The 19,774-nt window shown below is 40.9% G+C and overlaps 2 long non-coding RNA genes across 2 annotated transcripts; one reads left to right on the top strand and one right to left on the bottom strand.

The window, feature by feature from the left end:
• Positions 1–240: 240 nt before the first annotated feature.
• Positions 241–14,140, bottom strand: LOC128073182 (uncharacterized). The gene is made up of 3 exons (XR_008202640.1): positions 13,322–14,140; positions 11,550–11,711; positions 241–11,329 (listed from the first exon to the last, which is right to left on the bottom strand). It is a non-coding gene; the product is annotated as an uncharacterized LOC128073182 (long non-coding RNA).
• Positions 5,413–7,282, top strand: LOC128073183 (uncharacterized). Its single transcript, XR_008202641.1, has 4 exons — positions 5,413–5,868; positions 6,590–6,792; positions 6,902–7,068; positions 7,170–7,282. It is a non-coding gene; the product is annotated as an uncharacterized LOC128073183 (long non-coding RNA).
• Positions 14,141–19,774: the final 5,634 nt, after the last annotated feature.

The raw sequence follows: 19,774 nt of genomic DNA, 5'->3' as shown, positions 1-19,774 counted from the left end.
ACTATGATTTGCCCAAGGACAGCATTCAAAAAATCTTTTTTTCCAAAAGTATATTCTAATAAAACAGGACATTACAAAATTAATACCAACAACTGGGAAATGTTTGGAACACCATAGTAGTTCTGGTTTTTGGTTTTTTTTTTTGTAAATGAGGTATTACTTACCTTCAATGATGCTCAGCCTAGCAGTATACTACAGAATACCAAACAATAAATTAATGAAGAACTATATCATAAAGAATTTATTGTAGACATTTATTCATCATTGCACAGATTCAAACAACAATATCTTTCATTTAAACCAATATATTTTTAGTAATCAAGTTAAGACTCAACTGAGACAGGGGAGTTTTAGATTAGATATTAGGAAGAAGTTTTTCACACAGAGGGTGGTGACACACTGGAACAGGTTGCCCAAGAATGTTGTGCTCAAGGACCTGGCTCTAGACAGCCTGGTCTGGTGGTTAGCAACCCTGCACATATCAGGGGGTTGAAACAAGATGATCTTTGCGGTCCTTTTCAATCCAGGCCATTCTATGATTCTAAAGAAAAGGCCTTTTTTTTTAACCTGTAAAAGTCATAAAAGAGAAAGTTATAATGGCCATTTTATGCTAAACAAGACAGGTACACAGCTGTCCGCTCCATTTGCATATACTTTTAAATAAGACATCCATGTTTTCACTTTGTATACATTTCAATAAAACTTTTAAGAAAACTTAGAGAATGCATCCTTGCTAAAAGACTATGTGGATAGGAAAATCAGAAATCATTCATAAAATTCAGTCTAAACAAATAAATAAATAGCCCTTCTTTAATTTCTACCCCATTTAGGTAGTCACAGCTGGCAGTCTCACAAGTTGGGATAGTTTTCAGCTCCAGTTTAAGCATCCTTTCAGTTTGGGGATAAAAGTCTCCAACTAAGTGTTCACCAAAAAAATGTCACAGACATCTTCTCACTGAGAATCCGAGCTCTCTGTGAGCCATCATCAATACATATCAGCTGTGCTCTTCCAAATATTTTTTAAAAATATCCATGTAGGTGTTTCATCTTTTATTAAGAGAGGAAAAAAGTGTGACAATGGAGATCTCTGCTTTGCACAATGAGTTCAAGCTGGTAACAGTCTGTAATACCCTTACATGACACGTAGAACAAAGCTGTTGCAAAGTGTGTGTCTGAGCCCAGGACCCTGAGACTTTACCTATCCACCATGCACTAAGAAGCCAGTGGCTGTAAGGCAGGACTGGCAAAGGTTTCAAGACTGCCCAATGGTTTCTTAAAGGCGATTCTTGCAAGGCTCTTGGAAAGATTACTGGTACCTATGGATAATCGCACAGGTGCTTCACTTCATGTGAATGTGTCTGCTCCATCAGAGAAGATGCATTAAACCACCTCCTTATCTAACAGCAATTAATCCATGCACTAAGTCTGCCAGGTCTAAGAAGTTCTTCAAGGTTATGGGAACCATAACCATTAACAAATAGCCATTGAATACTCTCCTGGAGCTGTAAGCAACCTGTCAAGACAGGAAGAAGTTAATAAACAAAGTATACAGCTGGAAACCAAATAATGGCTCTTGCACACTGAGAACCCATCCTTTGAACATTGCTTCCCTGATGTGATAGTGTTAAATTTTGCCTACAGTGAGATAACCTGGAGGAAATTGTTCAGAATTGTTTGCAGTTTGCTTGCTGCTGTTCTTCTTTCCCTCATATTTTTTCATCTTTGTTTACTCTTTAGGAAAAATTTGTGTGGCTGTGAAGATGATTGAAGCATCATTTTCTGTTTTTCCCGATTTCTTCTTTGTGCTCTATGCTATCCTTTCTTCCTGTGACTCTTCCTTTTGTGACCAAAAGCACTGCTAATTGCATAGATTAGCTTCAAATCCAGGATCAAAGTTTTAGCGCTTCAATTTTCTGCTTTTTAGGCATTTTATTTTCTTTCTCTTATATGGGAAATTTGCACAACTGCTCACTGCAGAATATTTTCCTCTGAAAATTGAGGAAAAAAGGTTAAGTGTGGAAGGGGAATATTCTTACTTGACCTTATCTAGTATTTTGGCAGGTATATATTTTGCATTATATCATTAAAAGGCAAAGTGATGGTTTTCAAGTGTGTTTGCAGAGCACGTACTACTGGAAGCCATGCTGCAGAGGGAGGAAGTGATGCCACTGTGTCATTTTTACTTTTCCTAAGAGTGATAAAACAGAACCAACTGTTGGCATATAGACTGTTTATACAATGTTTGCTAAGTTAGGTGAAAAGACATTATGCGTTCCTTGTCCATCAAAAATTTGTACAGGCATGGAGCGTGGATAGGCAGCATTTTGAAAAGCTCCTTAGGGCTTTTTAAAAAGATTTCTCATACTTCAGCTGGCATGAGAGGCTTCCATTTCAAACATCAACAAGGGATGGCATTTGTGAGTCTGCCTTGCTGCTGAGGGCTGAAAGGAGTCAGAGTTCCCTGTGCAATTCTGAATCAAGTTTAGCCTTGTGTTCTCATCTGTAATCAGATAAAACAAACAAACAAGAAAGGACAGGTGGGGAAAGCATTAGTATTTTAAACCTGGCTTTACCTGTCTTCTGCCTTTGAAAATAAAATTTTCTGTTTGAATCAGTTTTGGCAGTCAAATTTTTTGAAATCTGTTACATGCAATTTGAACAACTTCTATACCTTGACATACTGGGTTATAACCACCCCAGGTGTAGAGAGTTATGCTGACAGCCAACCTATGAATTCAAAACTCTGTACATAAAAGTAAGTGTTGCTAATGCTGTGCTTAAAACTATTCTGCTAAAGAGAAGAAGTTAATAACATGGGGGTGGTGAAGATGAAACTATATGAAAGCATAACTTTCCACAGCACAGTGTCGGAGTTATTTGTCTTATGTACAACCACTACAGAGCTTTCCCTTCCCTTAGCAGCAGCCAATCAAAAAAATGCAAAAATGGCAGATGACTAAAGCATGCTTAATGACAAACAACATACGGTTTACTCAGAGTCTGCGTTAGCTAATGAAAATAGAAGCTGAAAGAATCAAGAGCAGATTCATTACATGGTTTGCTTTTGTGTAAATGAACTTTATTTATGTTTAAGCTTACAGATAAACAGTATGTGATCCCAGAAACTGCCTATATATAAAGTATGTTGATGTGATATATTTTGTTTCTTGAAAGCTTCTTAAGATAAAATAACAATAATTACCCTTTCTATAACTACAACATTTTATCATCACAGATGATGAGAGAGCAGAATTATGGTTTACTCACCCACACAGTGAAGAAAATTGTGTCATTCCTACATCCTGATTGGCTGAAGATTTATTTTCTTTGTCCTTTTTGGAAAACTGAATGTCTTATTTCCCTGGTTTTCCCACTTGTTTATCTACAACCTCTAATGCAAATTCATACCAAATATGCTTGACCACACTCCCAAATCACAATTAATTCTTACTATTATTATTTCTGCTGTCACAAAGATTTCAAAACATAAATATCTTTTTCTTTTTTTTTAATTTTTGAGGCCAGGATAAGAAAGGGTATTGAACAAACACATGACATAGAAGTATTAAAATATGAAGTGAATTTCCACTAGATTTCAAGCTAATTATTTTTCCCAGTTTGGTTACACACAGCTGATAAACATTTAAAGGAATGCAAATTAGAAGATGGTTAATACACAACCTATGGTTTCCTCTGCCAGTCTTCAAGCAGAAGATCACACTTCCCCCTTCAACACCATTTTCAAGTTTTATAGCTCAGTGTAACCATTTTAATTGTTTTTTTCTGCAAGGCATGAAGATAAACCATGCATGAATCAATACATGAATGAATCAGCCTCTGATCTAGCTCACTGATTTACTCATCATTTATATCTTTGCATAATTTACAGAAATTGAAAGTGTAGTGAGGCTTTGCATTCAGCTGAATGTAGCTTGTTTACACAGTCCAATAGGGTTTCATGTTCCAGAAAAGCTGATTCTGTAGGGATTGCTCAAGCAGGATAAAAACATCTAAAGCTTTGTGCTAAAATAGATGCAGTTACGTACCAGCACTTTTAGCCAAATCTTAATGAGAACACTGACATCTTGGCTTTGTAGTGCATGGTCTCACTTAATTCAGAGGGAGCTGGGGCTCCCTGTGCAAAATTCCGTAGGCTGAAGTATCAGCCTTTGGCTGTAAGGAAGACTAACATTCATCTCAGTGAACTGCAGCTGCTTGCAAGTTAGGCATCTAAACTAATTTTTTTTGTCCAGGTTCCTGCAGTGACTGAGATACCTCCTCTACCTGGCTGTTCCTCTCATGACCGGGATTCACTTTCAGAGATTACCACCTCTTGGATGTCATCCTCAATTCCCCTCAATAGGATGTGAGACCACAAAAAACAAGACACATTAACTATTTCTAACAGTTCTAGAAAAATACCCTTATTATCAGCGTGTTTCCTTCTGTTTTCTATACCCACTCTTGTCATACATCACAGGAACTAGGACTAATGGGAACAAAATCCCTGCCATGTTTCTTTAGAGCTCTTCTCCTTTGACAATGGTATTTTCCCCCATTCTCTCTTTCACACAAACACCTCACCATTCCCCAGCCAACTGGGGAACAGTCTGCCTCCAAAGGCTGTTATTTTGGATTTTGTTGACCTTTGGTAGTGCAACTCTGTTTCTGATTGCTCTCCTGGTTGTATTCTCCAGGGGACCTGGCTTTTATAGTGTGAATTTTGAAAGATTCTAGGGAAGAATTTCTGTCACTCAAGAGCCCTGTATCTGTTTGAAGTGTTTGGGTTTATCAGTGACAATTACAAAACAGAAGCAGTCTATATGTGAGGAAATATTTCTGTCTGTTGTTTGTAAGCTATTTTCACTTTGGCTGTAGCTGTCAAGGGGGATTTCACAGCCATCCACATTACGCCTCACCCCTGTAGCTGATATCAGAACCACCTTTGCTGCTTGAATAGAAAAAAGACTCAAGGAGACACATAATCTTGTAAAGGAAAAGAACAAAAAATATATTTCTAGAACCAACCTTGAGCTCCGCATCAAATAACATCTGTGTTTAAAAAGAAACATGGGGTCGTGATGTTAATGAATTATTGTTATTTCCTAGAGGCACAGATGAAGTGTTTGGCTTCGTGCAAATCAGAAGTCTCAAAACAGTCCTGTCCCATTAGCACAGCACATCAAACACCACAAGCTGATTTTTGGTTCAGCTGAAGGCTGAGGATTTACACCACTAACAACAGCCACGCATCTGGTCACGTACAGTCAGGAAATGAACAACTCTGCATGAACCGAAGAGAGCGAGGGTGCAATAAAAACATATCCTGCAAAGGGATCTGTGAGGGGAAATGGGAGGAGAGCTCAGCTTGCAGGAGAAGAACAAAGCCTGTCTCTCTCCAGACTCCACTCTTCAGCAAAATACCACACAGGAAAGGCCCTGAAATCCAAAACATCACTGAGAAGATATTTCAGTTTGTGTGAAGGTCAACACCCAGGGGCTGAGAGGGCACCAAGAGGTGCATCGTGACAAAGAGGCCTGGCCTCCCTGCAGAGCCAGGGCTTGGATCTCAGAAGATGCTGATGAAGGCACTGTGCTTGTACCATCATCCAAACACTTACAGTAAGTAAGTAGTCAAGGCAATATCCACTTCTGAAGTAAGAAACGCCACATTTTTATTTGACTTTGCCATGTGCAGATTGCACATTTGTTTCCGTAACCACAGACAGCTTTTGGAAGCAGAATTAAGCAGCAAGCAAGCCCCGAAGGTCCAGGAGAGGATACAACAGTGTCTCTTAATGTTCCTGATTCCCCAAAGGAAAACAGAGAAATGAAAGCTGCAAGATTTCTTTAACATGTTATAATGGGGTGAGAAGGAGCTTAAATTCTGCTGTGGGGGTTGGTCATTTTTTTTGACCTACAGGACTTCACTGTTGCCCACATGAAGCAGAAAAAAGCTTCACCAACATGACTGGAAAGTATGTTTCCAGAAGGAAAAGCAGGACAAGTAGTAAATGCAAATACTCTTGCTAAAAGAGCATTGCATGGTGACATTTTGGTGACTTTGGCTGTTTTGGTGGCATAGTACATCTAGTGATGTCATGAAAGTGACCTTCCTGTTTGCAGAGAGATGTACACATATAAGATATGTGCCTACTGATATCTTGGCCACCTGCTGTCTTGCTTTATCTGATTAACATTTCATTGCTTTTTCATGTAATCGGCATATCCATTCCCATAGTTAATTAAAATCCAAAGTGTTCAATTGTGTGGATATCTGCACACACCTGGCATACATGCTATACATGGATATGTTTTATTCATATGTTTTTAGAACTAGAACTAGATTTATTTTAAAATAATCAGCCATGAAGGAGGAGCACTAAATCAGATCATAAGCAAACATGGTAAAACATAAAATGGATTATTTCTTCTCTCATTTTACCAATAAGGGGCAAAAAACTTCGGAGTGTTTGGCAGTGCTCCATTTCCTTTACTTCACAACTGTGTGAAATGAGAGAGGTATTTTGTAATAATGCAGGTATACTACATCTAAAAACAAATACAGCATTATCTCTTCTTCACCTAGGAGAAAATGAGCAAAGTTAAACTCACATCTTCAGAGCAATGCTGACAGATCATTGAACACATGCAGACAGGAGGGGTGCTTGGGTCACTTGGGCTAATGGTGCTTTTTGTGGAGATGTTTCAAAGTGCTCCAAGTCAATAACCACCTAATTGGCCTCGGTGGACTTCAGATCTTGGCTTCCCGTGACAAAGGTATGAACAAAGGTAAGCTTAAACTTATCTGAGAACTTCAAGTTTATCCCTAAGTTGTAGTAAAGTAAGTGGTATAAAGTGGTACTTTCTTGTAATTACAGTGATTTCTTGCTGTTGACAGGTGAGGTGGTATATTGCTCCTCAGACATGGCTGAGATGCATACTTCTATTTGAGAAATCAAAGTCAGAACAGAATTAGGTGCTTGAAGTCTCCTGACAGGAAAAGACAAAAGAAGATAAGAAACATTGCACACAGCAGCAAAAACAGACCGTGAATATTGAAAGCAGGTATTTACTGTAACTGTGTAAGAGGAAATCCTTGAAATAACTTTCAAGAAGCTCAGCCTTACAACTGAATCAAAGGCTAACTCTATTTCCATTTTCTTTAGAACCCTGGATGAATATTTAAAATACAAGCTCAATTTTCATGTTGGGATTTAGCCTCTGCATGTGAGCACATCTGCTGGGTGATCCACTGATGCTACCTGCACTCCTAAGGGAAGTTCATTTCCCCGCTGAAGGATCAGGAGGAGTACTTCAAACCTGGACAGGGTTTCTCATCTTGAAGCAGAAGATAGGAAGAGTACATTCATGTTGTGAAATGCAGCATCAGGGAGAAGAGCAGTGCTGGGCCAGAAACCTTGCTTTGTCCCACCACCCAGCATCATGCTGCAGCAGGGAGAGGGCAGTGGTCCCTCTGATGTCCCTTATTCTCCATGCAAAGAGCAGCAGACGGCGCTGATCAAATCCAGCCTTGCTGACCTTGCACCAACATGGATCTGGAGCAGCCACATGGTGAGAGCAGTAGAAAAGAAGCTTAAAATCTGCTCCAATTGTTTCCCAGCAGGTGTTTACTTCCTCCCAGCTGACAGGCATGACTTGCTGTACAAACACACACACCCCTTTGTGGACAAAGTCAGACAAGCAAACCTTCAGCAGCAATTTAAGTTTGTGTGACTTTGCTCTTAGACACTTTAAGAACAATTATATGGCAGGTAACTGCCTCTCACCTGGGAAGAGGCAACAAAGGGCTGGGAGTTCAAAGACCTGCCAGAGTCATTTATTCAGTTGTGATAATAAACAGAGTGTAAATTACAACAGACTGTGAAACAGAATTGCTATTAGATTTAACAACAGATGGGTAATTGTTCCCAAATCCCAACAATACTGAAATGTGCACTTCAATGATTTCAACCCCATGAGAAGTGACTGGGCTCGGACTTGGAGCCTCCAGTGTGGATTTAGATACAAGTGCAGAAACCAGGGACATCCCTGAGCAGTGGCACCAGAGAGTAGGAACACTGCCCCTCTGCCTTTCTGGTCCTGTCCTGTGGGGGACCCAGAGTTCCTTTTGCCTCATGAGCGTTGCGTCCCACCTACAGCATCACTGGGAAGACAGTTTGAGCTAGATGTAAAAAAGGGATTGATGAACGTAAAAGCAGGAAAGAAACAGAAAAAGAGAGGAAGAAAATATTGTCCAGGAGTAATAACAGCATGCATCAGAGGGACCAAGATCCCTGCTTGGCAACATCCCTTCCTGTGATCCAGGATGAAAAAAGGACTGCACTGTATTGAGATGGATGGTTGGCTGTATAGGGTGATGAGCTGCACCTGGACGAGACATAAAACCAAGGCCCTTATTATGGTGTCCACTCATCAAAGCTCTTATCATTTTTACTTTCAAAGAACAGAACGTGACAACTTGTTTTCTGTTTTAAACCAGGTCATTAAATCATTTTTCCCTTCCAGTGTAAATACTGTTTTCCTTTGTGGTGGCATTCTGTGCTGTTGGGTGCCCTGACAGTGCTGCACTGCTGTCTTCCCTGATAGAAGTCACAGTAAGAGAAAATAATTTTAGCCAAAACATTTTTGTTAGTGATATCCTGGTTGAAAATCCCTCTACACCTATGTCTCAGCTGCAAATCTGCCTCAATACTTCCTGTAATCTTTCTGGTGAAGCTCCACTACACACAAATTAAATCAAGAAAAGCTTTCATTGCTGTGAAATACAACAGAGAGCATTTCCCAGGCTATATGTCCTGATTAAATGCATTTTGCTCCCAAATTTCCAGCACAATTTAGATTTTCATGTGTTGTTCTGTTGCAAAAATAGTCTTTTCTCAAGACCAGTCTGCATTATGCTTTCAAATCTAAAACAGTGTTGGAGGGAAGCCGGAATACCAATACCAGAGATAATTCCATCACAGATTATTCCCCTTTGTTGGAGAAAGCTTGTGTTTTGGCCACCTATAGAGCCACTATCCAGCTCTCTGTGTGAATGTACAGGAAAGTACACGTATGTATTGAGTTGAGAACAACCAGTTTCACTTCACAGCTGTTAGCAGCCTGGTGCTCCTAGCCGAATACCTGATAAATTATTCTGTGTTTATTAACCACCATTTTATAGGCCAGATTTTTAGCCAGTGCACATCTGGACTGCTCTGCTGAGGTTGCTCCTTTGTATTACGCAAGCTGCAGTCTGTAGCATATCTCACATTACCTAACATTCTCATATTTATAAATAAAGTATTCTAGACAGATAGAAGCATTCTTTAATATTTTGACTGGAAAGCAGAGCACTGTCTTCTTTTGAAATGTGTGTGTTAGAATGACGGGGACAGAGGACAGATAGTGAGCAAAGATATACAATGGGGTTTTATTTTCTTGCATCCATGCATAACTGATCCAAAGATTTTAGAGTATAGAATGTAAAGTGCTGCTCAGCACTGACAAAAGCACCAGGTGTTACCTGATGAGAAGAAATTGGCTCAGATTTGCAGAAACAAGACATTTCAAATGTCCTTAGGCTTTCTCCTGTAAAATCAAACACTTCTCATAGAATACTGAGGTTACCAAATTCACAGAACGTCTCATTGAACAATATGTTTCTGAACCAAAAGGCCACAGTGCTCAGTCTGAGGTCACAAATAGCTGTAACACCCAGCACACCCCATACAAGAATGAGCCAGTCACCTTATATGAGTCAGTTGTGAGTGACCTTGCTTGTCACTTTAGATAATTTTCACAAACAGACCAGTCAGGACCTATGGATCCAACTGTTGGTATCCCTTAGTTGAGCAGAGTTTGCAAACCAGGACTTGATGGGCCAGATTGGCCAGCCCCTTATGTCTCCCATGTGCTGACAAAACTCCACCAACACTGCTGTACAGTGTTGTTGTACATGGAAGTACTTGGAGGGGCTGCCAGGCTCCCTGCTTCACATCAGATTCCCACCAAAAGGGATTCAACAGGAATCTTAAGCAACAGGACTGACTGTGCACCAAGCAAAAGCAAAGGAAGAAAAAATAACATAGCTGTTAATTGTTTTGATTTTAAAATGCACCTCATTACATGCAAATTTAGTTGTGGTTCTTTTTTTTTTCCAGAGTACTCAACTTTTGAGTAAATCACACTGCTCCTGCCACTAACAGCACTAACAGTGCTGTCAAATTACTTGTCAAAATCAACGTGGCCAGGTGGGCCCATTTCCAGTGCAGGCTACATTACCTGCCACTTTTGGATATGTGTTTGTCCACCTACATTAGAAAAGGGATATGAGAGCATATCTGGGCTTTCCACCAGGCCAGCGATTTGTTAGTTAGCATATCTGGGCTTTCTAGCCATGCCAGTGCATGCTGAAGTGTTTTGTCCCTTTGAAACAAACCTTGTCATCATCAGAGAACCTCTACGTTCCATCAATCTGAAATGATGTTTAATGATCAGCTACAAAATCCCTTTGGTTACAAACCAAACATTGTGCTGCTTTGCAGGAGAATGTAAGTGGTGTGAACAGTCACCTCCACAGCTCCTGTTCCCACTTGCTCTCCAGCTTTGGCAAGGGCAGGGATACAAATTCCTTCATGTTCCCATTTGCAGGGTGATAACAGCACTAATGACAGCAGTGTTGACAAGGCGGGGTCATTTATCAGTCTCCTGCCTGACCTTTCTGGGAGCTCAGCTGCAGATGACGCACCAGGTGTCACAGGGTGCTGTCGCCTGCCCCAGGGGGTTGCCAGCTCCAGACCCCTGCAGCCTCTGTGACGCTCTCCAGAGAAGCAGAGCTCTTTCCATACGTCAGGCACAACATTGCAGGTTGGTCATGGGTCAGGCAAGTGTGACGCACAGTGCTAAAAGCCCTGAAGCTGTGCCTCCAGTGTCATCGCAGCCTTCTCAAGTTTCACCTGGTCTTCTCTTTCTTGGGGTGGGAAGTCCTCCTTCCATGAACAGCAGCAAGAAACTAAGCCCCCTCCTGTTGCTGTGTACATGATGAGTGCCTTGCAGAACAAAGGGATGAGCTCCAAAAACAGCCTGCAGGGATGTAGTATAAATTAAAGCAAAATAACAAAAAAAATGCAGATGGAGCTACTAGTACAATCGGCATTACTTTCTTCTTCTGTTCAAAAAAATCCTGCTTTTCATCTGTTTATCATGTTGTCAGATGCGTGAAGGGGGAAGTTTTCCAAACCAGGTGTCTCTCTTTGGCTGAATCTTTTATTTAATTATTTTGCAGAGTTTCAGCGAAGTGCCTCAGCCATTTCCTGGAATGAGACTGGGGGCAGGGGAAGGAGAGGGAAATGTTGTCAAGGCAACAGTAATCCCATTATTTTCTAACTTCTGAGTGCCTGCGTAGGCAACCTTTATCTTCTTTCTGAGCCGTTTTTGTACATAATAATAACAGCGACAATTATTCTCATCAGCTTCAAGAAAAATGTAGGAGGAATAGCGAAGGGACAGTAAGACATGGTTTTGCAAACAAAACAAACTGGTACCTTCGTACTGCTGATTGCTGGATATCCTGCTGCTCTGTTGAAAAAAGGCTTTCAGGGCCCAACTGCTCTGCTTGCAGTGTCCTTCCAAATTGCCCTCCATCCGGACAAGATCAAGAAGCTCATTTCCTCATTTTGAAGTGCAACTGCCAGTCTCCACGCGCTCTGGTATTGAAATTGTTGGGCATATGTTAGCGTGCAGCAATCATTTCCCTCCAGATTTTACGGCTCATTGTCATTTTTCACACAACAAAATGTTTTAATGAGGAGGAAGGCTCTGCTTTATGTTTTGGGGAAGGTCCCTGGGGAGAGAACTGTAATTTCTGCATGATGGCGGAGACTTTTAAATCATATTGCATCAGTTATGATTTGTCAGATAAAATGAAGCACAAACTAAGCCTACAGCACATTCGTAAACATCACAAAATAAAAGAAAAAAATAGAAAAAGAAAAAACTACCAGCCTTCCAGCAGTCCTGCTGCCTTTACATACTTTCCTTTTCTTCCTCTAAAGCAAGTGAAAATAGTCCAAAAAATTATTTTTCCAATGGAAAAAAAATACAGTTCTATCAGTATTGGGTTTCAGGGTATAGAGGAATCTATGGGAATCGCGGATTGTTTTAGGAAAAAAAGCACAGTGGAATGTGAAAGTCATTACTTGAGCAGATCATTTTGTCTTTTTATTCAAAAAACATTTTGTTTCCAAATTTATTTTGTGAATTTACATTTTTCTATTGCTTTCTTTCAAGCCTTTTCTGATATTTTCAATGCTGTTGCTCTATGTTTTTATATTTTTGTACTATAAAATAAGGAGGCATCATTTCCTAGCAAAGAGATCACTGGGCTACAACTAATGATACCTAAATTCTATTGAGGACTTTGCCACTGCACTTCTGGCCTGTGTGGCACATCATTCTATTTTTGTTTTTCTGTTTCCCAGCCTTTTAAATGGGGATGATAGGTGATCTCGCTGATTAAGCATGTTGATATCTAGAATAAAAGGCACTGGGGAAAAGCTGCGTTTCATCATTTGTATGCTAAATATAAAATATATTACATAACATGATAGTTATGTGTAAGAAGTCTAAAAGGAGTAAAGGACATGAGAAAAGATCAAACATTATAGGAGATGTTAGCAATACTGATTTTGTCTTTATTCAGGAGGAAAGGTCACCAAATGTAAGAGGATTTTTTGCACAGAAAAGAAGATTTCCTCTTTTGTTTGGCGCCACCAACCAGAACCTGTGCCCATCATTTGCCACAGGTATCATCCTGCTGTACTATCTCCCATATCATCAGAGCTTGCCACACTTCTAGAGGAAGCTGAGCTCATGTTTCTTTTTCAGGTATGCTCTGACAAGCCATGCAGCTTCGTACCTAGCTGGTACATGCGTAGGTACTGAATCCCATCCAGCACTGTACGCTAATTAAGTAAATGCACTTTGAGAACAGGTGTGACATTTAAAAAGTCCCTGCAAAACCTCTTTCAGCAAAACATCAAGCAAAACATTAGCAGCACTGTGAAGAATTTCTCAGAATATCTGAGATTATTTTACTTCTGCAACAACAGCAACAAAAATAAATGCAAGGCAGGAAGAGGAAAACACAGTTGTTAAATAACAGTCAAATCAGTCGGTGTAAAAATCTGATGAGAAGTTATTGACTGCAAAGGAGTATACGTGTGCATACACCACATCACTGCCACGGAGACACAGGATGTTGTTAGTACAATGAGAACCTTTGCTCAGCTGTCATTAAACCGCAGGCTGTACTCACTCTTGGTCTGTTTGACTAATTCTCAGATACATTTCACAAAATCAGCTGTTCTGCTGGATAAATTACACCAACTGCTCTCCCCCTGACAGGATGAGATGAGTTGCTTCTTGTTGATACTGAAGAAACCAGGCTGCACGTGCTATCTAATCCTCCCCACGCTCTCAAAAACAAAACACTGTGGTGGTGCATAGAGAACCTGGACACCACACCAGTAAATGCTTAGATATGTCCTCAATGACACTCCAGATCCTCCCACTTTGACCTATTGCAGGGTTTAATCCCACCTGCTATTAAATAAGCAGCAGGATTCCCATTGAAAAGAAGCTAATTTCTCTTGTCGTTGCAGGAGCAGGAGTATGCTTGGAGAAGTACATGGTGTTTTTTTTCCTCACTAATCCTGCTTTAAACAAACCCCATGTTCCAAATTGCAATAATAATCAACTACATCACCCTCCCACAAGGCAGATGAAGTGGTCTAGGCAAGGGTCAGCACCGTTCATGCAGCTCTAACTTGAACTGTTCAGAGCTTCCCCATTGCTGGGCTTGGAGAACAAATGTGAACATTGTTTATCTGTCATTTTAATTACTGCCATAGCACTGGCATGGTGGAGAACTGTGAAGCAGAAGCTGGTAGCTGTATTTCCTGCAGTACTCCTCTCTTCAATGGACAATGAATACATGATACATTTCCAGCTCTTCCACAGGCATCTCCCAAGTTATATAAGAAAAAAGGCTCTTTGCCAAGAGTTACAAAAGTCTTTTTTATGACCGCATACATGTATTCACATATGTACTATGAAATTACTGAGAAATCAGACACGGAAAAGCAATTTTTTTCAAAATTAGTAGCCAGAATTAGAAATAGACAATAGATGTCCTTACTCAGAACCTTCCTTTGAACATCAGGGCACAGTTCAGGCAAGAAACACTGGTAGATTTAGCAAAATCCCAGACACGTTACTGAGCTCTGAGGGGATGGGTTCTTTGCAAACTCTCAGCAGTTCCCTTGTCTGGTAGGCCTCTGCAACAAGCTGAAATACCTCGTGCTGCTCTGTTCTCACCTAAGCAATGTAGCTGACCTTTCCATATCAGTTCTTGTGCAATGTGTGTAGCATGATAGCTTTAACCAGGCAAGACAAATAAAAGCCAATATAACGTGGCTGCAGTCACGTTATCTGTCTGGGAGTCTTTCTCTATTGCTTCCTTAGCTTAACAGTGAATGAATGGCACTTTTGCAGATTTAACCTTTGCTTTATGTTACTTCTCCTTTCTCTGAGTCACGAGGATTTCATTCTCTGTTCTTTAGCTCACCTGCAAAAAGTACCATTTCCTTCTTCAGCCACAAAACACGCACACACAGTGTAGAGACGGAAGAAACACTGCTGTCGTTTCCCTTTGGCCGATGCGAGGAGATCACGCAGCTAAAGGCAGCAGTGTCTGTGCCATGTTTACATTCCTGCTGAGCAGGTACAGACAGAGCACAGACCCAGATGTGCCAACTGGGGCACTGCTGTGCGCACACAAAAAATCAAGACATTGAAGTCCTGCCAAAGGGAAACTCAGGGGTCTTTTTGTAGCGTCCAGGGCAGGGATTAACACTCACAATTGTGTGCAGTTTTTAATTTCCTTGGGGTGACATTTCTGATGCCATAAAGGCATAATTCTGTGGTTCATTTTGTTTCTACTTACCCAGCATATACCTCTCATAAAAAAGAGCAATAGATTATTATCTGACTTGCTCTTTTTTTACAGACAGCATTTTGCCAGGGTTGCCTTGTCCATTCTAAAGATGTTTTCAAAACACTACTCAAAAAGGGCTTTTATTCCAGTTTTAAAAGATGAACTCTTCTTTTCATGTTATTTCTATGAATGTCCAACATGACTCAAATTTTTCAAATGCAATTCCTGAATATGAGTTTCTCCTCTTTTGCATATCTGAACACAACACAATTGTGTTTGGAGAATTAATGCAAGGGCGTTCATAAAGTCTGGCCTCTAAAACATTGCTCACACTGGATGTAATTGAAATGCCCAAATAATAATACATTTTTTAAAATAGGAACAACAATCCCCTTTCTAGGGATGCTTTATGATGCTGTCTGCTTAAATAGTCTCACCAAGGGGGCTGCACATACAAAAGGTTTCAGAAGAGCTTGGATTCTGTTCCACCCTGATCACAGAGTGAGGGGAAATCTTTCTATAAGGAAATTTTCCTATTCATAAAATAAGATACATCTACAGCATAATTTGTGGGGAGTATGAAAGGCACTGGCAAAAAGAGTTCCTTAAAATTTAGATTTTGTTAGAAATCATTTGTTGGCTAGGAATCATTTCTCTTTCCCTCCGCCACAAATAGCTGAGTCAGCAAACAAGATGATTCTTTGCATCATGAGGACAACATATTTGCCCCCATATAAGTTTCCTTTAGCTTTTTTTTAATAGACACAGCTCGTGAAAAGCGAAGTAGACCAAAACCACTACATTTTATGTGTAGGCACAATTATTTGGATAAGACAGGCATTACCATCCTTTCAGCAATGCCAGTGGTATAGCTAAACAGAATCTTGCTCTGCATCAACTCAATCAGCACAAAGGGTACAAAGGTGGAGAAATGAGCAGGATTTTCTAAGCCAAGGAGGTGGCTTCCACCCAAGCCCCCTGTCCAAAGCTCCTCATCTCTTCCCTGGCCACATACACATGACCTCCCTACCCACAAGCATGCACTGTGCTGAAGGAGCTAACAGGAAGATGTGCTTGGCATGGCTCTGCTGAGGGACAGAGATTTTCCTGTCACCAGCAGCACAGAGGAAAGGACAATTCACCTCCAAGACACATACTGTATGTGCAAAGAATATGGCTTCTGCAGCTGGAACAGGGGAGAGGCAGGGAGAATCCCATCCAGCCAGAAGAGAGGAAAAGAAAACAATGTGATAACAAGATATCTCGGGAAACCACAAACATCTTACCTAATGAGTTCAAGGGGCCACAACACCACCAGTCTGGCCCACTGCCCGAGACACATCTTCCAGTTGCTCTCAGTGTCACACAGCCTCAGGCACCCACATTCTACTACTTGTCTGCTTTAATATTGAGAATAATAAACCCCTACAAACTTTATTTTAGTGTTAGTCCTATGAATTGCCACTCAGTGCTGACAGCTCAACTGCCTTGGTAAATTTTGCACCATTTGAGTTTCATTGATCCTAGCAAGGAGGGACAGAAACATTATTACTAAATTGTCAGTGGCCCACATTCTAGTCTCTGGCTCTAGTCTCTTCTAGAATTTATGTGGGAAAAATCAGAGGGACGCAATTTTTAAACCTGTAGCAGCTTCCAGTGAAACCAACAGTGGTTGCACTGCAAGTTAACCATGGCTTCTGCTGTTAGACCTTCACATCTAAGTGGGCTTATTATAACAAACTCCATTGAAGCTGAAAGCTTCATACAAGTGGAGAAATGATACCTGAACCTGGATGAGTTGAAGTAACTTCCTTAGGTCATGCATAAAATCTGTGGCTTGGTGCAGGAAATGAGCTCAGATCTAGTAAGCCATGGTCCAGTATCTGTGCCCACACAGATGGTGGCCATGAGTTGTTCTACAGAATGACAAAACTGAAGAGGAAAAGCCGCTTCCCATCAACAGCAAAACCCAAGCTTAAAACACAAACTAAAGCTCAATGCTGCAAAATCCCTTCATGCGCCATGCAGGAAGATCACCTGAGTAGGGGGAGGGTGAAATTCACCCTTGTGAGAGTCACTGTCTCCAAGTTGGCGCAGCTCGGTTCGCTGACTGTGAGCAAAGCCTGGCAGTAACCGCGGGCAGTGACACAACATCCTTGGCAGTTGCAGCTTTGCTGGAGCCAGTTTCCTGTTTCTGCTCCCTTTGCAAAGCCAGAGAGCATGCTGGGGAGGATGTCTGGCAGCAGTAGGCATGGCCACCCCCTGCCCTTCTGACAGAAGTGAGAGCAGCTCCCCACATTTCTCAATTACAAGTCCATCCTGTCTCTAGCTCTGCCCTCTGGCAGGAGGCATTTTCAAAATTATTTATTTCTTTGGCCGGCATTGCCAAGAAGCCTGGAGCTGGCTCTGCAAAGCATTGCTGAAATTCCAAAGAAAGGCATAAGTCTGAGATTTATGTTAGTTTTGGCTCATAGCTAAATCTCACCTGCAGAGTCCAGATGGCCTCTTTCTGCCTTCACTGGATCTACTATAGTTTAAGATACCATGTCCGAAGGCTTATCCAAATGTAGGATTTGTCCAAATGATAAACAAGAGTTCAGTTCATGTACCAGCAGAAACCCTGTCTCTTTCTGACTGCTTCTGGGTTACACAAATATCCCCGTGAAATACATTAAAACAGATCTGGGGCCTGGAAAGCAAAGGGTTGCAGCAGCTGCCACACTTCGACTCAGAGATCTTTTGTCCGAGGTCACTGTGACGCATTGCTCTAAGAATCATAGATTTATCTATTCAGTGTGCCAGCTCTTGGCAGATCTACAGAGAAATACACAACGCATAGTGCTGCACTTTGACAGCTGCTCTGTCACAGACATACCTTACAGTCCTGTTGCTATTTTCCTGTTCAGCTCAGCTGCAGCAAAGTTGTCTCAGGAAGAGTGGAATCAAGGTCAGTGGGGCACTGGGGTCTGCTGAGAGTCTTCAGCAGGGCTCTACCCCCACTGTTTATAGAATAGACAGTTCTATTTATTTGTCAACACCTAAGATATTAGACCAAAAGCAGAATACTGTCATATTGTCAGCAACCAAAACAAATAATTAAAAAAAAAGTCACCCCAAACCACCAAAAAAAAAATCACCCAAAATATCAAGCAGGAAGAACACTGGTGTGGTTGGTAAGGGTTTTTCAATTTTCAATTCACCTGGTATTTTCTGCTAAAGATTCGAACAGTGTGATAAATTTCACATATGAAGGCCCAGTCTTTTTTTTTTTTTTTTTGAGGCATCTTTGGCTCAGAACAGTGAGCTGTTCTCTTTTGAATTTAATTTCTCAAATATTTCTTTACCACATAGACACAGACCGCAGAGTCTGATTTCTGCATCAGTGCACCATAGACTGAAAACCACTATGTTAGGATATTTGCAGTTGGAAGCAATGGCATACGGATTCATAACTCTGGTTCTCTGCTGAGAGAGGTAGTTGAATAGCACAGCACTTGGCACCAGGCTGGAAATAGGAAACTGCAAAATCTATGGTCTCTGGCAAAAGTCTGGAAAAACATAACAAATGTTAAGAATCCAGGTCAGCTGCACTGGTAGCTGACTGTATATCCTTCAGATGGTCTCTGTCACCAAACACACAAGCCTCTCACCTGAAGTGAGCTTTAATTGTCCCCACACAATGTGAATACATAAGGTATCCAGTAAGACAACTATAAAATATATCTAGCAAACCACACAACAACTGACAGGATATAGCTGGCTACTGCTTGAAAGATTAATGGCAAACCACCAGTATCCTTCATGCCTAGCTTCATGCAGCTTTGTTTATTATTTATTATTTATAGGGCAGCTGAGAGAAAATTCTAGGACGACTGACCTCTATTTAACAAGTGTTACAGTGTGCATGAGGGAAAGGAAAAGGCCATGGGTACCTTCTGCATAAGAAAAGCTCACGAGCAAACCATTAGTACTCTAGTAGCTCTCACACTTTCTGTAGGAATCACATAAAAGATAATGTGAGTTTATTTGCCCAGAAACAACAAGCCACAATTCTGACAAGTATAGTGTGCAAGAACTAAGGTCTGGAAATGCTATCATAAAACATTTGAGCAACAAAGACTTCAATGGGTTCTCATGAATGGCTACTTCACTCTTCTGGTTGCTCTTCTTTTATACCAAGGATAGGCAGCGCTTTTCATAGAACTGCTTTGAGATTCAGGGAGATAAGCCTAGATGGCTTTTACAAGAGATCATAGAATGGTTTGGGTTGGAAGGGACCTTTAAGATCATCTAGTTCCAACTCCGTGCTATAGGCAGGGACACCATCCACTAGACCAGGTTTGCATGTAGACTTAGTGAGAAATGGAATACAAGAGCTTGCAGGCATAGTGCTCTTCACTTACCAAAACCAAGGCAGGTACGTGAAAAAGAAAAAGAACAGGAAAGAAAATACTCCATAAGAACTTATCTACTCACTCTGGATACACTTTTATCTGTATTTTATGGAGACATACGGTATTGTGACATCTCTCTCTTTACAGTTGGATGGTTTATGTGTCACTACTTAATGTTTCAAAACAATGGTGAGAAAATGGGGGAAAGCCAGTTGTGTGTAAAAATCTCTGCATTTTCAGGAATGTTCTCCCTTCCTAGAGGGAAAAGATCCAGCTACTATTCCAGTAATCCATTCTGCCGCATTATCAGCTTGATCAGTTTCTGTTTTAAAGTCATGCAACTAGCACCACTTCTCTTCTGTGCAGGCAGCAAACTTAA

This window comes from Tympanuchus pallidicinctus, unplaced genomic scaffold (assembly GCF_026119805.1).
Source record: "Tympanuchus pallidicinctus isolate F22 unplaced genomic scaffold, pur_lepc_1.0 scaffold8, whole genome shotgun sequence".
Classification (NCBI taxonomy): Eukaryota; Metazoa; Chordata; class Aves; order Galliformes; family Phasianidae; genus Tympanuchus; species Tympanuchus pallidicinctus.
The sequence above is the reverse complement of the archived record's forward strand: the minus strand, read 5'-3'. Positions and strand labels throughout refer to the sequence as shown.